Here is a 13,455-nt window from a genome sequence, read left to right as displayed (position 1 = left end):
CAAATAGTAAAATAAGCATCGATCATCGGGTATTTTCAAAGCGAGCTGTACAATACCAAGTTTTTTTTTGACGATTCATTATTGTACATATCTGAAAATCAATTAGTGTTTAAGGAGCTGCCATAAGGTCCATACAAGCTTTCTTTTTTTTAAAATCCGAAGAAAAAAATCTGAAGAAAAAACCCCTCCCCACCTTCAATGCTCTTTAGGGTGGCATAAGAAAGAGTGAGGGACAAAGAGGGTGTCAGGGAAAGTGAGAGTGGGAGGAGCAGCATAAAGGGTGGATTATATTCACCTCATCTCCTTCCTCCTATGTCACATGGGCAGTATTCAATGAGAAAATTCTCCGTGCATGGAGAGCGTTTTATTTTACTCGCCATGCACTCTCCGTGTTTTTGCGGAGATTCTCCATGTTTGGAGATTCTCCGTCACGGCACTTTATACACTATTCAATGTATTTAAGACTCGCCGCCACTCGCGGCGAGTCTTAACCCCTGCAGCGGACGAGCGTCCGCGGCAGGGAGCTTTCAGGGAGCCGGGGGAAGGAAGCAGCAAGAGAGATTAAAGTCTCCCTGGCTGCTCCAGAGGAATGTGGAGGGGAGGTGGGCTCCCCGGGACCCAGGCAGCACAGGCTGCCCCCCCCCTATAGCCAGCGGGGGACCCAGTATTCACTGCACCCGATCGTGCATATTAACGATCGGGTGCAGTGAATATATGAATATCTAATGAGCGGCTCGAGCGCTCCGGCCCCCTGCTGGCTGCACTGTGAAAAAAAAATTCAATATTTTTTTTTTTATTAAATATATATTCATGTGCTATAAGCACATGAATAAAAATAACATGCCTCTTCACAGAAAAAAAAAACCTGATTTTTTGACACCAAAATGAAAAAAAAAAACCTTTTAGTTTAAAAGTTCACATTCCAGATCTCCATCAAAAGATGGAGAATTTCTACACGGAGAGAGACGGCGAAAATCACTTAGAAAGACGGAGAATATTTCACATTGAATAGGGTGGTTCACTTTTGGAGAGCAAAATGCTCCGTCCAAGGCGAAAAAAGCAAAAAATTCTCCATAAAACACGGAGAATTTTTCTCATTGAATACTGCCCATTGTGTCTGGGTTCAGACCATTGATTAATTCCTCAGCCTGAAAGTGAGAGTGTGTGGTGCCAGGTAAGAGGGCAGTCTACACCAGCATGGTAGCACTCACTACACCGCACTTTCACACAAGCTGCAGCCATTTTTGGAGGGCCATTTCAGCAGATTTTATGCGGACGACCAGACCACTGCTGTAAGGTTCTTGGTAGTGATTTGGCTCCTCAGATTGTTCTAAATGCACTTATGACAGAACCCATCTGCCCTGTAATCTCCCCTACCTCTGCCGGAACCTTACGCTACACCCCAGAGATACAGTAACAAAACACTTATATTGGCTATAGATTCTTTATTGTCTATAGGTATATGTGTATTGGGTATAGGGGTTTTATTTGCAGTTGTGGACTATGACATTTTTTGCTTTTCGGAATGTTGTACGGGTGACTGGATTCCCATGTCTCCATTTTCTCAGATGTCACATATTTGACCTCTCATTATATGTAATTATCTCTTCAGTATATTTTATTACCGGAGTTGTCATGTACTGAACAGAGGTTCCATTGAGTCTCATGCAGCAGCCCTGATCCGTATAAAACGTTATATGCTGTCAGAACTGACTTAAAACAAACAACGGAATGATATTATATGTCAGCTGTTCTCGGTATATCGTGATTGGACAGTTTGTAATTCTCACATATTACATCACAGAGGGCAAGTGACAGGTTACGGAAATATCGCTTATTTCATGTACAAGTCTCGCTCCATCTTCCCCAAGAACTGCCCTAATGGTAACCTCAACACTAACCGTAATCCTAACGTTAACGCTAACCCTAACGAAAATTACGATATTTGTGATGACATCATACTGGTAACGTCAGAATTCTGCAGGTGCAGACATTAATGGTGCCTGATGTCGACATTTTAACCACGTTGACACCATCGATGTCTATCTTCTGCTGTTGACTTTCTGAACAGAAGCTCTTTGATTGTATACCTTCTCTAAAGCTTTTGACTTTTGCTGCTGTCCTAGGCCATAGGTATGAGATAATTCCTTGTCATGGGGTGTTTAGATTAAAGACGTTTTGACACATATTATTGCCGCAACTCACGACTGTCATTTCCTGCTTTACTTTGTAAAACTTTATTAACAATTTAAACTTCAGAATACATACACGGCCGCTGCAACAGGCAAGTCAGGCATATGAAAAAACATGATTCCAACACTGACAGGTGTGTTAATGCTAGCTGGGCTTAGGCTAGGTACACACTAGAATGGCGGGCAATCAAACCAATAGTCAGGCCAAAATCCCCTCAACCCGGAAAATGCCAGATTGCTAACCGCCCCACCCAGAAGCCAAGTTATCATAAGAAATTGAAAAAAAGTTTATCTGGCTCTAATGTACAGATTATATTAACATACAATTCCACCCACAATTATAAAATGACTCACGTGCTGTGAGAATGACCTGTTGATTCAAGATTCTATAAGTTACAGATGTAGTCACGCTCATTGTTGCGATATGGCCAATAGTACCCGTTTGGCACAGCAATGTCACACCCAGGGGACGGAATCACTGTGCTGCGCAATTACTGCTCAATGCTTTTCTATGAGCCGCATAAGTGAATTATGCACACAAGCGTGGCAACAGGTATGTGCCAATCGCCACGAATGTCACACGTGGTGATTGGCATGGCAATGATGAATGCTACATCTGTGTTTACAGTACTAGTTCACAGCACATCAAAAACAATAGAACTACAAAACAGTAATGTCACAGTCGCACAATTCCCCCCATAGAGGTAAGGAGCAGCATTGGCTTTGTAATGTATGGAATAAACTGTTAGACTTCTGCAAATTTGTGAGGGACCTAGATCCATATCAATGACAAGATCCTAAAATACTGAGGGGGGAGAGGTTATACCATCAGACAACGGCTAAAAATGCTGTAATAAGCCCTCTGTTCATAGGAGAACAGCACATACACAAATACATCTGTAATATTTAGCTGACATTCCACACAAATGAAGTCCAGATGTTCCTCCTATCACACAGACCTCCCATCCTATTTACTACTCCCAGTTACACTTAATAGTGCCGTCTGTGCACACTTCTTAACACACTGCATACAAATATGCACAATCCAGGCATTATTCACTCAGCTCTGATGTGATCTCCGAGCATTATTATTATTATTATAATTTTATTTATAAGGCGCCACAAGTGTTTCGCAGCGCCGTACAAAGGAACAATACAGGGAGACAAAACTTGGCATAACATTGAATAAATAACAAAAATACAGTACAAATAAAGAGCACCACAGTTCAATACACATTACAGCTTAAATGTAAGTAGTGAGGACTCAATCAACATACAACTAGAGGCTTGAGGCCAATGATGGAGGTGAGTATGCAGACGAAGATGGTCACTGAGTGTTGGAGTAAAGGAGAGCTGTGAGTGAAATGTGAAGAGAAGTGGGCTTTGACAACAGGAGGGAAGAGGGCCCTAGGGGAGCTCTGCTGTATCATTGGCAGTCAGAAAATGGAGAGGAGGCAGGGGTGGTCTCAATCGTGGTGCACCTTAGATAAATTCTAAGACTTAAAATATACCTTTTATTGGGTCAATGTTAAAAAAAGAAAGGCTGCGAAATATGACAGACTACATAAAACATGAAACAAGGACAAGTGAGAATAAGTGAAATTAAAAACTTGGGCTCATGCAGCGTCCCTTAGCACTATTTATCTTAATTTAGACCTGTATTATTGTCAGAGAGTCTCTCCCTATGTGCTGGCTGTGTTGCCTATAATGCACCTGGGGGGACGTTATATTCTTGTATTATAATACAGTTAGCCACCTGTCAGTGTCCTGTTTAAGTGTACACACCGTATCGGATTGGCTTATATACAGAGAAGAAACTTCTATCGATTTGATTATGTATTAATGCACGTTGATGGCGGGCCAGTTGTTACAAAGTAGCTGGGATGTGCTTATGTTAATCTCTATGCTGCGATACCCCTCATGGTGTATACTGTGCAGCGTATAGATCCTATTACCGGACCAGCACAGTAGCGAGGTAGGATTCAGGGCAGTAGGCAAAATCGCCTGGTGTGTACTGCTCAACTGATCTTAATATATAGATAACTCTCTTATCTGTACATATAGCTTCCCAGTGTGCAAGAAATCATGAGTATTAACCATATGCCCAGCATCGACGGGTGGCGGCAGTGGTATAAGCAGTATTATGAAGGGTCAAGCGGTTGGGTCCCGTCTCTATCAGATCTTGGGGTCAGTGATATGTATCACCCAGTACTGATAGGCGGAATGACCATCAATCCGCTTCGATCACCTAAGGCTGCTGCATATGGCGGTACACAATAAACAAGGACAATTTTAAATAAACATTAGAGTCCTTAAAAGGGCTAGAAATAAGGCAATCAGACAGGAGTAAAGAGCTAAGGGAGCGACCGCACGGCTTGTGGAGGCCGGCGTACGCTTCGCAGTTCTTCAGGGCAACAAATTCATTGGCAGTCAAAAAGTTATTATTTCCAACCCACACAAATGTGACCTTGCACTATCTCTCTTTGCCCATGAAGTGTGGCTTCCGGTCTTTGGAATTACTCTCAGGAAACCAGTCAGGCCATCTTGGCTCGTAATCTCATCACTAGAGGAACTGGTCATTAAAGATGGCGTATATTATGTCATAATAATCATTTGCATGTTTGTACGTGACCCTTACACGCTTATGCAAATTCACTTCCCTGGTTAGCGACAAACGGAGTTTCTACCGTGGTAACTGTAATTATTAAAATGCATAAAGTCCGCACAGAAATCATTTTGATCTCTTGACATATATTTCTCAAGTTCAATTATTACTCAGTGTAGCTGTTGTTTCAGATATATAACCACTAATATGTAATATTGAGGGAAAGCATTAGCAGATTGGCAGCAATTATTGTACCAAGCATTGTTAGGAAATCATTAAAGTGTATCACTAATTACTAATTACTAATTAAACAAAACTGTATATAACGCTGTTACTAAACCATTACGAGATGTTATTATGTAGAGGCAGAATTTAATATTTCAAATGACATTGGCAGGATAATAAAACTCTATAATATATGCAGATATGGGGGAGGGGTGTGACGGATCCTGTGTGATTGTATTATCAATCTAGTTTGGTGATATGTGAATGTAGTTATGTTTAATAAGTCATTAATTGATTTTAGAATTTATATATGGGATTGTTTAATACATCTTAGAGACAGTCGGCCTTGCCGTCTAATATCCGAAGCTCGCCGTTTAATGTCTGATCACAACCTGTCACAAAGACATTTCTGAGTTTCTGTTGTTTAAAAAATAGAAATCTCATTATCCTCTGTACTTATATGTTAGTTGGGCGCCCACTATAGTTAGTACGCTTATACCCCCACTATCCATGTCTGCGTGGAGTCGATGTTATATAGTATGGCGAGCGCAGTGAGCCACCGAGCCTGAAGCGTAGCGAGTGTAGCGAGCCCCGCGCGGGGACGTGGAAAACTAAGCAAATAGCTAACATATAAATACTGAATCCTCTTATGCCCAGAAAACAGCCCTTCATGCTGTCCTCATTAGAACTCACAGAAGAATCCTCCATCCCAAATTCATTAGATCGCACAGAAAGATCCTTCATTCCAAATTCATTAGATCTCACAGAAGGTTCCTTCATCCCAAATTCATTAGATCTCACAGAAGGTTCCTTCATCCCAAATTCATTAGATCTCACAGGAGGTTCCTTCATCCCAAATTCATTAGATCACACAGAAGGTCCCTTCATCCCAAATGCATTAGATCGCCCAGAAGGTTTCTTCATTCCAAATTCATTAGATCACACAGAAGGATCCTTCATCCCAAATTCATTAGATAACACAGAAGGTTCCTTCATCCCAAATTCATTAGATTGCCCAGAAGGTTCCTTCATCCCAAATTAATTAGATCACCAAGAGGTTCCTTCATCCTAAATTCATTACATCTCACAGAAGGTTCCTTCATCCCAAATTCATTATATCGCACAGAAGGTTCCTTCATCCCAAATTCATTATATCGCACAGAAGGATCCTTTATCCCAATTCATTAGATCTCACAGAAGGTTCCTTCATCCCAAATTCATTAGATGTTACAAAAGGATCCTTCATCCAAACGGGTGTTTTCAGGGAATCAGCCACAATTATTTAATGTACAAACGTGCGGGGACGTGGAAAACTAAGCAAATAGCTAACATATAAGTACCGAATCCTCTTATGCCCAGAAAACAGCCCTTCATGCTGTCCTCATTAGAACTCACAGAAGAATCCTCCATCCCAAATTCATTAGATCGCACAGAAAGACCCTTCATTCCAAATTATTAGATCTCACAGAAGGTTCCTTCATCCCAAATTCATTAGATCTCACAGAAGGTTCCTTCATCCCAAAATCATTAGATCTCACAGAAGGTTCCTTCATCCCAAATTCATTAGATCACACAGAAGGTCCCTTCATCCCAAATGCATTAGATCGCCCAGAAGGTTTCTTCATCCCAAATTCATTAGATCGCACAGAAGGATCCTTCATCCCAAATTCATTAGATCACACAGAAGGTTCCTTCATCCCAAATTCATTAGATTGCCCAGAAGGTTCCTTCATCCCAAATTAATTAGATCGCCAAGAGGTTCCTTCATCCCAAATTCATTACATCTCACAGAAGGTTCCTTCATCCCAAATTCATTATATCGCACAGAAGGTTCCTTCATCCCAAATTCATTATATCGCACAGAAGGATCCTTTATCCCAATTCATTAGATCTCACAGAAGGTTCCTTCATCCCAAATTCATTAGATGTTACAAAAGGATCCTTCATCTCAAATTAATTAGATCTCACATAAGGTTCCTTCATCCCAAATTAATTAGATCTCACAGAAGGTTCCTTCATCCCAAATTGATTAGATCGCACAGAAGGTTCCTTCATCCCAAATTAATTAGATCTCACAGAAGGTTCCTTCATCCCAAATTGATTAGATCGCACAGAAGGATCCTTCATCCCAAATTCATTAGATCGCACAGAAGGATCCTTCATCCCAAATCACAGAAGGTTCCTTCGTCCCAAATTCATTAGACATCACAGAAGGTTCCTTCATCCCAAATTCATTAGATCTCACAGAAGGTTTCTTCATCCCAAATTCATTAGATCGCACAGAAGGTTCCTTCATCCCAAATTCATTAGCTCACACAGAAGGTTCCTTCATCCCAAATTCATAAGATCGCACAGAAGGTTCCTTCATCCCAAATTCATTAGATCATGCAGAAGGTTCCTTTATCCCAAATTCATTAGATTGCCCAGAAGGTTCCTTCATCCCAAATTAATTAGATCACCAAGAGGTTCCTTCATCCTAAATTCATTACATCTCACAGAAGGTTCCTTCATCCCAAATTCATTATATCGCACAGAAGGTTCCTTCATCCCAAATTCATTATATCGCACAGAAGGATCCTTTATCCCAATTCATTAGATCTCACAGAAGGTTCCTTCATCCCAAATTCATTAGATGTTACAAAAGGATCCTTCATCCAAACGGGTGTTTTCAGGGAATCAGCCACAATTATTTAATGTACAAACGCGCGGGGACGTGGAAAACTAAGCAAATAGCTAACATATAAGTACCGAATCCTCTTATGCCGAGAAAACAGCCCTTCATGCTGTCCTCATTAGAACTCACAGAAGAATCCTCCATCCCAAATTCATTAGATCGCACAGAAAGATCCTTCATTCCAAATTATTAGATCTCACAGAAGGTTCCTTCATCCCAAATTCATTAGATCTCACAGAAGGTTCCTTCATCCCAAAATCATTAGATCTCACAGAAGGTTCCTTCATCCCAAATTCATTAGATCACACAGAAGGTCCCTTCATCCCAAATGCATTAGATCGCCCAGAAGGTTTCTTCATCCCAAATTCATTAGATCGCACAGAAGGATCCTTCATCCCAAATTCATTAGATCACACAGAAGGTTCCTTCATCCCAAATTCATTAGATTGCCCAGAAGGTTCCTTCATCCCAAATTAATTAGATCGCCAAGAGGTTCCTTCATCCCAAATTCATTACATCTCACAGAAGGTTCCTTCATCCCAAATTCATTATATCGCACAGAAGGTTCCTTCATCCCAAATTCATTATATCGCACAGAAGGATCCTTTATCCCAATTCATTAGATCTCACAGAAGGTTCCTTCATCCCAAATTCATTAGATGTTACAAAAGGATCCTTCATCCAAACGGGTGTTTTCAGGGAATCAGCCACAATTATTTAATGTACAAACGCGCGGGGACGTGGAAAACTAAGCAAATAGCTAACATATAAGTACCGAATCCTCTTATGCCGAGAAAACAGCCCTTCATGCTGTCCTCATTAGAACTCACAGAAGAATCCTCCATCCCAAATTCATTAGATCGCACAGAAAGATCCTTCATTCCAAATTATTAGATCTCACAGAAGGTTCCTTCATCCCAAATTCATTAGATCTCACAGAAGGTTCCTTCATCCCAAAATCATTAGATCTCACAGAAGGTTCCTTCATCCCAAATTCATTAGATCACACAGAAGGTCCCTTCATCCCAAATGCATTAGATCGCCCAGAAGGTTTCTTCATCCCAAATTCATTAGATCGCACAGAAGGATCCTTCATCCCAAATTCATTAGATCACACAGAAGGTTCCTTCATCCCAAATTCATTAGATTGCCCAGAAGGTTCCTTCATCCCAAATTAATTAGATCGCCAAGAGGTTCCTTCATCCCAAATTCATTACATCTCACAAAAGGTTCCTTCATCCCAAATTCATTATATCGCACAGAAGGTTCCTTCATCCCAAATTCATTATATCGCACAGAAGGATCCTTTATCCCAATTCATTAGATCTCACAGAAGGTTCCTTCATCCCAAATTCATTAGATGTTACAAAAGGATCCTTCATCCAAAATTAATTAGATCTCACATAAGGTTCCTTCATCCCAAATTAATTAGATCTCACAGAAGGTTCCTTCATCCCAAATTGATTAGATCGCACAGAAGGTTCCTTCATCCCAAATGAATTAGATCTCACAGAAGGTTCCTTCATCCCAAATTGATTAGATCGCACAGAAGGATCCTTCATCCCAAATTTATTAGATCTCACAGAAGGTTCCTTCATCCCAAATTCATTAGATCGCACAGAAGGATCCTTCATCCCAAATCACAGAAGGTTCCTTCGTCCCAAATTCATTAGACATCACAGAAGGTTCCTTCATCCCAAATTCATTAGATCTCACAGAAGGTTCCTTCATCCCAAATTCATTAGATCGCACAGAAGGTTCCTTCATCCCAAATTCATTAGATCACACAGAAGGTTCCTTCATCCCAAATTCATAAGATCGCACAGAAGGTTCCTTCATCCCAAATTCATTAGATCATGCAGAAGGTTCCTTCATCCCAAATTCATTAGATCATGCAGAAGGTTCCTTCATCCCAAATTCATTAGATCACGCAGAAGGTTCCTTCATCCCAGAATGGTGGTATCCATGGGACCCGATGCTGCCAGATGTACCATCACATCCCTCATCTGAGCCAATGGGAGATGCAGTTGCGAGTGGGGCAGGAGGGATGCCTCCTAGATATATTCTGGGGATACTAATATTTGCAGCTAATCTCCGAAGACGGGTGTTTTCACGGAATCAGCCACAATTATTTAATGTACAATAGGTCCCTTATACTGCTGTGCACATAGCTTAGTTTGTCATGGTGGCATCACCCGTGAGAATCTGCCAATGGGGCGCTGCCGGCTGAAGGTCGGCTATTTCCAGCAATGATACCTCCTCAAGATGCAAAGAGGAGAGATAGGGACAGGCACAACAGGGACACAGTAATAAAAACAGATAAATATACAAATGTCATTTAATAAAATGTCATGTCATGTGTAACGAGAGCCCATGTGTTCCCTTACTCATGTCACTTAACTGACGATTTCCCCCAATTTTTTATTATTATTTAATTACTTTTAAAATAGTATTTTTAAATATATATCTACTATTGTATTTAAAATAATATACAGAGGTTACCTAGCCCACTCCCCAAACCTGTGTCCATAGAACTCCTTTGTAATTTTACTTCCCACCCCATCACAAATATTCCCCCTAGTGGCATTCAATCCCCTAATTTAGCACCCCACACACCCTGGTGGTAACAGATCCCCTTGCAGAACCCGCAATACCCCCCCCCCCCCCCTCCAGTGTCAATGTATCCCCCCTCCCCATGGGGCACTATCATTTTTTTTGTGTTATTATTTTTAATATATACCCCTCCCCCACCCCTCAAAAAATCTTTTTTATTGGGCAGCATAAAGACAACCACCACCCCCTTTATAGGCCACCCCCACTCAGATTAAACCCCGCCTCTCAGAAGCTTGGGAGGGACAGGGAGGACTGGTCATCAGTCCCCTCTGCTGCAGCCGATCTCTCTCAGGTTCCAGACTGTGGACTTGAATTGTACATTATACATGTATGTTATACTGAACAACTGTTTTAACTGTAAGAAAAATAATGCTTAAGTAATAGTATATACACTGTATACACAACAGTACAGTATATGTAATTTACAACAGTGCAGATATGTCATTTACAATGTGTGGTTCATGTTGTGCACAATAGAAACAAGCCCTATAATTCAGTCACGTTCTCCTATCTGATATAAATGCTTCCTGTGAATGGGAACAATAGATGAATTCCCCGCGGGAGCAATTAGCAGCAGAGCAGTGACCCCGAGCCACAGATTACACAGAGAACACCAGCTCTCCCCATACACGGTTACTGCAGTCACTTCTCGTCTGCCAATATATCTGCTGCCTACTGGAGGGTTTCATGTACCGTCTGCAAATTGCTCCTGTTAGTCACCTGCAATTTATGTCACTGTTCCGGCCGCCAGTTGAAGCGGGCAGAGGCGGCAACACTTCGCTGAGTGTTATTACTGAGCAGTGGGGGGGTTGTGTTGTTTTCTTTATCATAACCATTGGAACAGTAGAATGTTATGTACCAAGGACTTAGGAGAACATTTATCATTGCAATTAGATCTGGGTGCAATAATCGCACCCACAATCGCATTGGAATACGCAATTATACCAGGGGAATGTACTTTGGAGCAAACGTAAGGAAGTGGAGGTGGTGCAAATGCGCACGCGCGGTCCCGCTGACATGTGCGGCTGCTATAGATGGGGAGGGTGCCGGGAGAAACCTCTACGGGCTAAGTTTACACCCCATAGGCTACAGCGGGCTGATGTCATCTTCAGATGGCATTCGCCAGGGGGGGCAATGCAATTTGGAGCTTGGTAAATCTGGCAGCATCTCAGTGGAACCTATCAGGGTTGTGGCTGCAAGCGATCCGCGGCAAATATTGGAGATATTTGCACCAACAAACTGCTGAGGCTTCGACTCTTTCCCCAACACACCATATTAGGGCCGGCCAGACAGCCAATGCCCAATGACCCCCGGTAAGAAATTCCAGACTATACAATGTATTGGGCAAAGAGCACACCTCCAAACAACAATGCAATAGACACTGTACTGACGCTCTTTCCTGCCACATATAGGTAACAAACCCCAACCGGCAAAGAAAAAGAAAAAAACGGGTGGGGGAAAAAAGGTAACTTGGCGAGGGAGGGCAGGGAATCCAGAGAGAAAGAGGAAGAGCCTATGCCTTCCACACACAAAATGTCTGATAGCTCCTCCCTCTAACCTAACTGGTTCCTGCCCCAGAACTGTTAACTGTTTAACTACCTCACCCTTGTGTGAAGCTCATTTAATCTTATTACCTGCAAGTTTAAGGTCACTTGTGCTTATTTAAGTACTAGCTCTTCATTACCAGCACACTACCTACCATGGCCTTTAACACGCAACCGGTGGCGGCCATTTTGTGGCTATCCACACATTCAGGAGACTGCGGCTAATTCTAAACAGGCTCAATAATGTCACTAGTTCCTCATCAATTGACAAACCATGTCCATAATATGGATGCTTCCACGATACACCTTTGCATATGTTTTGTTTAACTGCGTGCCTCATTTTGCATAAGTTGGCAGCGTTCTCCTAACGCATGGCTGACGTAAGCCACAAAGCTCACACACACAAGAACTCGGAGGACTTTCTTGCTTCATATATTGCTGTAGATATTTTTAGCCGTTACCACATCCAGAATTATACAGTCGCACTGCCGGCCTGTTCCTGCGGTTTTGTAGACCGAGCAGTCGCCACATCCGTATGAAGAATAATGAGTCTTGAAGGCAGCAGAACACAAATTAATTGTCACCGGTGTAATGATCTGCACCTCTCTCCCTAAGGGCACTCCGTCTTCCCCCAGCTGAAAGGCCGCACCAGCCTAGAATGACATTAACGATCTGATGAATGACCTAGCTGGCACACTTCTGATACACTAATTGATCATGTCCAATTAATTCCTGGGAGAAATCAATGGTCTCTTCCTCACTCATTTACATTAATTACAAATACAAACCCAAAACTGAATCCCCCTCTTTATGCGTGCTCGGGGACACCACAAGGACTTGGCGGTAATTAAATCTGGGCGCAGTCATTTTTATTCTAAGCTGGTGTCCATGAATCTCATTATGACATTATTATTACCCCCCCTACTGTATGGTAATATAAGGCTTACTTTCCCGTTACATGGGTGTATGCAGCAATAAGATTTTTTTTTCATTATTTTTTATTATTTTTAAAGGTTTTTTTATTTGTTTTGGCTTTATTGAAAAGATGCATCTCGGCAGAGCTAAATATTATTTAACAATTGTCTAGGTATTAAGGCATTGGTGTAACTACCAAGGAAGCAGCTGGTCCAGGCCGTGCTCCTGTCTGTCATATAGCGCGTTGCGCGCAGCCTGGAGGGAGCTTAATGAGCTCCCCGCTGTGTGTCTGTCGGCACCACAAGGCATTTAAAGGCCGTGGGCATGAGACAGCTCCAAAATGAGATTCCGCAGAGAGGGACAGGCTCGCTAATGGTCCCCTCCTCTCCTGTGCAGGAAATGCAGAGTGACGCACAGTGGGGGGGGGGGATCAGTTGGATGGGCTGCCAATGTCTGTGAGAGGGACTTTATCGACCAATTCTAGATTTTGCTGTGGGTCCCACGTTCTTCTAATCACAGTCTTATACCGGGCACAAAGGCTTATAGGCTCCAGTCAAATGTTACTGCGTTTATAAAATGGCTGCCGCCCTTATGCTGCCTTTCCAACTGAAATTAGGTTTACTCATGTACACTGCTTCAACAAACAAAATGGCTGACTCTAGGTATATTCCATTTTTACCTTGGATA

General features: G+C 42.0%; 1 protein-coding gene and 1 long non-coding RNA gene across 5 annotated transcripts in view; one reads left to right on the top strand and one right to left on the bottom strand.

The window, feature by feature from the left end:
* GAS2 (growth arrest specific 2) overlaps positions 1 to 13,455 on the top strand; it is a 139,930-nt gene that overhangs the window by 26,140 nt on the left and 100,335 nt on the right. The window lies entirely within an intron of this gene.
* The window catches only part of LOC146045259 (uncharacterized), a 55,613-nt gene continuing 54,432 nt past the window's right edge, over positions 12,275 to 13,455 (bottom strand). The window contains exon 4 of the long non-coding RNA XR_014465394.1: positions 12,275 to 12,506. This is a non-coding gene — a long non-coding RNA (uncharacterized LOC146045259). The remainder of the gene's footprint in view (positions 12,507 to 13,455) is intronic.

Source organism: Crinia signifera, chromosome 11, assembly GCF_055691185.1.
Source record: "Crinia signifera chromosome 11, ASM5569118v1, whole genome shotgun sequence".
Classification (NCBI taxonomy): domain Eukaryota; kingdom Metazoa; phylum Chordata; class Amphibia; order Anura; family Myobatrachidae; genus Crinia; species Crinia signifera.
The sequence above is the reverse complement of the archived record's forward strand: the minus strand, read 5'-3'. Positions and strand labels throughout refer to the sequence as shown.